The 8072-nt window shown below is 36.2% G+C and overlaps 1 pseudogene; it reads right to left on the reverse strand.

The window, feature by feature from the left end:
* Positions 1-3325: 3325 nt before the first annotated feature.
* LOC129238318 (uncharacterized) lies at positions 3326-4204 on the reverse strand (annotated as a pseudogene).
* Positions 4205-8072: the final 3868 nt, after the last annotated feature.

Here is an 8072-nt window from a genome sequence, read left to right on the forward strand (position 1 = left end):
ATCCATTAAAGTTGGTATCGGCAAATCAGGTGATTTGCTTTTTTTCTTTCGCCATGTCCACTTGGCTGTCAGCCCAGAATTGAAACAAGGCGAAATCATTCTTTGTTTTCTACTTAGGCAATACTTTACTTTGACAGTCAAACGTACAAAACATTGTTATTGGTCTAGTGCCATCACCTGTAATGAACGTGCCTTGGTTTGAATAAAGCAATATTTTTAAATAGGGTTACCACCCAATTTTTGAGAAAACTACTCATTTGGCGCTCATATTGTAATAGTTTATCCAATCTTTAAATTGTTTAAGCAATTAACACAAAGTAAAGTTGGGTTGTTTTGGCATTAGTAATTGTACTTATTCGTTGACTGAGTTCCTCTTCCAACAGTCACTTCAATTGGTAAAAAATGTATTTGATGTTATGTGAATGTAAATATTTAAACTCAGCGCCATATTGCCTTACATTTAGTGCACATGACTAGATTTAGTAATTTGTGAGGTACATAACTTAAATCTCATCACGTTCACTGACCAGCTCAATCAATTTAAACTAGAAACAGTGGCTGTGGCTGCTGATGGCTATGCAGCTGTGGTTTCAGCCTTTCATATCAGCCGATCCATTTAAACATAATTGCATTGCGCCCTTATATTTTGCGCCAAGAGAAAGAGAGTGAGAGAGAGAGGATCGAGAGTGAGTGGGGAAAAAGTAAAATAAAGGAAAATACCAGTTAACTATACAAATACAAAAGCTTTTGGCTCGTCAAAAAAAATCCCACATTTCTTCACACAAACACAAAAGAAACAAAAAATACACTGAAAGGCAGAAAAATACACAAACTCATTGTGCCACTTTTATATTCATTTCCTGTAAAATAGAACAAAAAAAAAAAAACACAACAACAAAAAAGAGAAAAACAACGTATCGAAAACAACAGCGCTGTGCACACAACGAAAGCGAAAAAAGCTGAAAATGTTGAAAATGGCAGCCCAACAACAAAAACAAGTGGATTGTTGCGCTTTTACATTTCCCCCAGCTCGATACGAAAGCTCGCCCTAATAACTACTACGTCCCTGCACTCTTGCGCTACCAACCTTCTCTACTCCTTTAAGCAGGCAACAATTTTCACATTTTCGTACTTTCCGCGCGCCGCTATGCATTTACAATTCAGTAGGGTCGCTTGTGGCTTTCATTTATGTATCTCGAATACAAATGTATAAGTACATACCAACACATTGGCAGGTCAGTTAACACACAGGCCGTAGTAGCCCGATAAGTGGGCCATATGATGACGGCGCCTGTCATTTGTTGGTGGCCAAGCGCCATACCCCAACACATTGTGGTCACTTGGGGGCGCGCCGGTTAATCGAATTTTATGACTTTAGGAGGTTTTTGTGGTTGGGGTTACATGTGCATATGGCTATGTATATATGTACGTAGATGGCTGCACGTAATAGTTGGGGCGAAAAAGTTTGCTGGCGCACCATCAACGGATCATTTCCGAGTTTCAAAGCGGCTGCCACAGTTAATTTGATTGGCAAAGTGACAAAGTTTGTTCGTTCATTTGTTTGCTTCTGTTTTTGTTGATTTTTTGTTTGTTTGAACAGCACGAATAGCAACGTCAGGTATTGAGAGGTGCTGAGTGAGGTGCGTAAGCGTCGCACTTATGGGATATTTTACCTGATAACTACTCGTAAATTCATACTCACTAAAATAGACGTGCATATAAGTGCATAAATATGTATATTCGTTGTGTGCAAATAGTCTTTTGATTGTGCTTTAATATAAAAATATGAATAAGTATTTATTACTTACTTCATACGCACATAGCTCATATTAATTTTCTAAATAAGTTTCTTTAAATGGATTCAAATCTAATCTAAATACTGAACGCCCAATTAAAGCGACTTATTTTGAGTTTAGCGCAATTTTCGTCGTCCTTGCATCGCTATTGCTGACAGGTAGAGATGGCAAAAAAAATAAAAAGAATCGATTAATTAATCATATGATTAATTGCAGAAGTAAAATAATTGATTTGCGATTAATTGCAATTAATAAGAATTAATCGATTAATTGTAGATTTATAAAATATATTGATAAAACAATTGAGACCCCTGTTTCAAAAAGCTACGATAATGCATTAAAATAATTAAAAACAATTTACTTGAAAAAATTCTTTTATTAATTCATTCATTCATTTAAACATATAATTTTATAAAGGAAATTTATATGCGTTTACATACACAGTTATATGAATATTTTTTTCAAAAAGTTTAAAAAAATATTTGACAAAAATTGAAAATACTGTTGTGATTATTTTTTTACACATTTTACAAATTATTAATTCATCCCCTTATTTTTTATTTAGCCAAGTTTGTAGAAATAATAATTTTGACAGCTGTTTAGTTGTCAGTCGGTTTTTTTTTAATGTTGCGGTGGATCCGGCCTTGGAGAACAACCGTTCCGCAGGCACTGATGTGCCAATGAAATGGCAATAATTTTTAGAGACTTCATAGAGCTTCGGATAAACTGTTTTCATGTCATCCCAAGCATCTACTACGTTCGATTTAAGTGGCAAAACTTGGGATAAAAGAGAGCTCGTCTTGAGGTTGCACATCGTCACATGCTCTCTTTTTTTTTTTTGTGCGCGAGAGTTTTGTGTGGAGCCCAGAAGTCAAAATCGTGTTCTGATTCCATCGATGACTCACTTGCTGTTTCCATATTGTCATCATTTTTGGTCATTTCAGCACGAATGTATCGTAATACCGACGCCAAAGCCACCGGATCCTTAAAATTAACCCTTTTAAACCTTGGATCCAAGATAGTGGATGCAGCTAAGAGAAAAGACTGTTCTATGGTGGCAAATCTTTTGTCAAACTGCTTTAAAATTTCTTGCTTCAGTTTTTGTGCTGCTGGTTGACATGGGTGAATTTTCGAAATTTGCTCATGACCGCAATGAACTAGTGGTATTATTTGGCTGAGAGTTCCATATCGTTCGGCACTTATCTGCACTGTCATGGCCTCTAAAGGTCTTAAAATTGTACATATTTCCATTAGTTCATCCTTCTCTCTTGACGTTATCATGGGCGGAGAATCCGGGTAATTTAACAAAATTTGGCTGACGTAGGCGTTAAGTTTGATGAACCGCTCGATCATATAATAAGTGGAATTCCAGCGCGTGTTTACATCTATTAAAAGTTTTAAAAATTTACCCTCTGGTACGCCAGCAGCTGTTTGCACCTTTCGCATGTCGTCATTGGCTTTAACGCTGCGTTTGAACCATTTCACAATTGTTTTGCATTTTAAAACAATGCCTTGTACAGCAGAAATATCTAATAAATTCGAACAAACCAAATTCAGCTTGTGGGCAAAACATGGAATATGACTATTTTTTCCGAATTTTTCATAGATTGCATTGACAATATTTCTTGCATTGTCTGTGACAACAGCCTTAACTTTATCTTCCTCAATAGAAAATGTTTTCATTGCATCGGACAAAATCTCACATATATGGGAAGCTGTATGGGACTCACTCAGTTCATACACACCAATTGTTCCATTAAATGGCTTTGTTTCAAGCAACCCATGAACGGTTATTTCCAACATGCTTTTCATGTCTATATTAGTCCATATATCAGTGGTCAGGGTTACACAATGCAAATTTGAAAGCAATGACACACATTTTTTTTTCCTCTTCATACAGTTAATCAATTTCAGCCTTTATCGTGTTCCTTGATGGGACTTTGTAAAGTGGGAAATTTTGCTTCATAAAGTCTAAGAAGCCAGCACCTTTAATAAAAGTTAATTTTTTTAGAATAAAATAATAGAACAATTAATGAACACAAATCATACCTTCGACAAAGGTAAACGGCAAATTATCTTTGACGATCATGTGCATGATTCCATGTGTAATTTTGTTGCTTTTTGTTCCGGAGGAATAGCTTCGAATGTTGGTGAATGCTTGTAAAATTAATGGCTGACTGGCGCTACTACTCGGGCTATCATCTGTGTTACCTTCGCATACATTTGTCATATCGACCACAGTATCCACACTATTTTCATCAATGGTTTCACTGTCATCGTCATTTGTTTTGGAATCAAGCTATAAAAAAATGCATTAGGCACTCATTCTTTGAAGGAAAACAATTATTTGATCTTACATTATACTTATCTACTTCAGCTGCATGTTTCAATTTCAAATGCTGGAACATGTTTGAAGTGTTGTTTGAAAATTTTAACTTTTTTTTGCAAAAATTACAAACAACCAGGTTGTTATTTTCTTCAGTGAAATATTTCCACGCTTTACTTTTGATGGGAGCCATTTTGAGTAATATAAGAATCTTAGTGATGAAAGAAATAACAAAGAAACAATGCTGCCACGCACAACGATTATTTTGCTAATTAATCGATTAAAATTGCAATTAATTGAAAGTAAGTCTACGATACAATTAAATCATTAATTGCTCAAAATTAATCGATTATTTCAATCTTTGCGATTAATCTTGCCATCACTACTGACAGGTGCCATATTTGAACATTTGGTTTTAGTCGCGGATAATTTTACGGACCAAAACGGTGACAGTTCTACTGAAACGACAGTTCTACTGAAATGCTGTTGGCTACAATTGCTGCCCTAGCCAACATGGTGGAATGCCTAAGCAAACCGATGGTCCGGCTCAGCCTTTCTTAGATATGTGCAAGCCACTATGCAGCGTCATGATTTAGATACCAAGGAAGGGAATGGAATACTCGTAGAGAAATATGATTTAATGTACAAGAGATATTCAGTTTATTCATATAAATTTAGTCTACGAAATTACATAAAAATTTGAAACTTAAGAGACGCATCGAAAAACTTGGACCCGGTATAACGACAAACTATTCACTGTGGAAAGCTACAAACAAAATCGAAAATAAAATTTTATACAAACCACCTATCAGAAAACTTGATGGCAGCTGGACTAAAACAAATCTTGACAAGGCTGAAGTTCTCGCAAAACACTTCAAAAGTACTTTTACGAACAATATGCCTAATGTAAATCTTTTCCCGACCCACGCAAAAAAAGATCCATGCAAACCAAAAAATGTTACGTTAGAAGAAATAAAGCAATGCATATGTAAGAGAACTGATCCTAAGAAGTCGCCAGGATACGACCTAATAACTGGAAAAATTTTAAGAGAACTCCCATTGAAGGGGCTTATCTATATAAGGAATTTGTTCAATCAAATCTTGAACTTGAAATATTTCCCAAAAGTATGGAAAATTGCTCAAATTATCGCAATACCAAAGCCATGCAAAGATCCTATGCAAGTAACTTCGTACAGACCTATAAGTCTACTACCAGTATTATCAAAAATTTTTGAAAAGTTGCTTTTTGACAGAATCGATCCCATTATACAAAAGGACAAAATAATACCTTGCCACCAATTCGGATTCAGGCAAAAACATTCCACCATCCAACAAGTTCACAGAGTTACAAACAAAATTTTAGAAGACATCGATAAAAAACGAACGTGTGAAGCAGTATATCTCGACGTGGCCAAAGCTTTTGACACAGTATGGCACGCAGGACTTCTACAAAAACTCTTGACTTATTTACCAACAGACTACTACGAACTAATGAAAAGTTATATAACTGGAAGACAATTTTATGTAAAATTCGAAGATAAGTATTCTGATATACTAACAATGGAAGCAGGTGTACCGCAAGGTAGTGTCCTTGGGCCGCTTCTGTACCTTCTTTACACTGCTGATATCCCTACACCGGCAACTAAGAATTCTCTAATAGCAATATTCGCAGACGACACTGTCTTGCTAGCATCAGACAAAGATCCAAGAACGGCTGCTTATAAACTTCAGGAATTACTTGACAACACCACTGAATGGTTCGAGAAATGGGGAATCAAAATAAACGAAGATAAAACCGCCCACGTCACATACACTAACAAGAGAAAAAAACAATACAATCCAATATTCATAAAGAATAAACAAATCCACCACGACACAAGGGCAAAATACTTGGGTATGATTATAGACAATAAACTTAACTGGAAGTTACACATTGGACAAAAACGACGCGAAATCAAGACTAGGTTTAAACAACTTCATTGGCTTTTGGGAAAGAATTCAACGCTCTCACTAGAAAATAAGATACTAATATACAAAGTAATTATAACACCAATATGGAAATATGGCTTAGAGCTTTGGGGAACTGCCAGCAGAACAAATATAAAAATTATACAACAAACGCAAAATAAGATACTCCGTATAATATCAAAAGCAGAGTGGTATATACTAAATGATAACATCCATCGAGAACTTAAAGTAAAAACAGTCCATGAAGAAATACGCAACAACAGCTTAAGACACACAAACCGACTACTAGAACATTCTAACAGGGAAATTCGGCAACTTCCATTAAAAGAGGAAACCGAGACGAGGAGACTTAAGGGCAAACGACCAACTGACCTGCAGATGTAAATGGTGTCACAATTTTATGAATATATTTATTCATTAAATAATTGAATTAATTAAATATAGAGTTAATTTTTGTTTTTTTTTTTCTTAGATAAATGTATATAGTGGTATTGGCTTCTAAATACTGTTGAAACCCAAAAAGAAAGAAAAATTGTAAATATTTTAAGTTGAAATAGAAACAATAATAAAGGGTATAAATAAAAAAAAAAAAAAAAAAAAAAAATTACAAGTTTTTTACAGAATATAGTCAAATAAAAAGTTTATCACTAAAAACACTAAAAGTTAATTACAAAAACTTATGAGGGTAAGGGATTTAAAGTAAGAGTTCAAAGTTTTAACAAACTCATATTTCGCTAGAGAAAAAACAATGTTTTTTTTATTTTTTCCAAATTTTTTTTATTTTTTGCTGATGAGGGGGTTGAAAATGAATATTGCATCGTCAAAGCTGCTGTCGCAGCAATGTTATACCCGCAGACTAAAAAACTTCCTCTCGTTTGAAACCTTCCCCCACTCTGAAACCACTTTCGTATTATTTCAGAGTGGTGTCCAGGTCCCGCATTTTTATCCAGATAATTCTTTCTTCGAAACTACTGATGATTTCCCTCATTTCCTCGCTACTTAACATCTTGTCGATTATATTTTCAGTGGTCATGTGACCGGCTGCATTCTCCAGCGTTCGACGTGATTGTTCCCAATACATGCATTGGAAGAATGTGTGGTCAGCGTCATCTTCGGCGGCATTCCCGTATGTGCATGAGGGGTGTTCGCATTTCCCTATTTTGAACAGGTATTTCTGGAAATACCCGTATCCCGAAAGCATTTGGGTCTTATAAAAATGGTCTTCGCCGAAGTCCCTGCTGTTCCATGTGGCGACGTCCTTTATAAGCCTAGTCGTTCATCTGCTGCGTGTTTCATTAATTCAGCGGTTTTGCTATAGCCTTAGCGTTTCATCCCTTATTTCACGCGCTGCAGGTTTGCTAACTCTTTCTTCCATTCCATTCCCCCTTGCTTTAATGCCCATAGCTCTTTCCTTTCAAAAGCTAGTAAATCTATCGGTATTGAATCGCTTATTACTTGAACAGCTGGCCCTGATATTGTGAGGTAGGCGGACACAACTCTTAGGGCTGGCGTTCGTTATGCCGATGCTAAGAGCTTGCATCGATGCTTTACCTTTAGGGCATTTGCCCACAGTTCAGCTACGTATAAGAGAACGGAGAGACCACGCCATCATTATTTCCCGTTTCGTTTGGGTTGGACCCTCTATGTTTGCCATGAGTCTACTGAGTAGGGACTCATCTTAGCGGCTACTCTGCTGCGTGCTTTATTTGGGCGCCGAAGGTTAGTCTTGAGTCCAGCCTTATGTCTAGGTACTTACTACTAATCATTTTAGTGGTTAGCGGTTTGCAGCAAGTTTGCATGGTAACTTCTAACGGGTCGGTTAGAAGTATTAGCTTAGTTTTCTCTGTGGTTAATTTGAGTCGACGTGAATCTAGCCACGTTTAAGTCCGTATCATAACTTGGTTAAGTTTTCTACGAGCTTCTTCAAAGTTTCGTGCTGTGATGACAGCTGCGATATCGTCTGCGTATCTGATTAGAAAAGT

Source organism: Anastrepha obliqua, chromosome 2 (assembly GCF_027943255.1).
Source record: "Anastrepha obliqua isolate idAnaObli1 chromosome 2, idAnaObli1_1.0, whole genome shotgun sequence".
NCBI lineage: Eukaryota > Metazoa > Arthropoda > Insecta > Diptera > Tephritidae > Anastrepha > Anastrepha obliqua.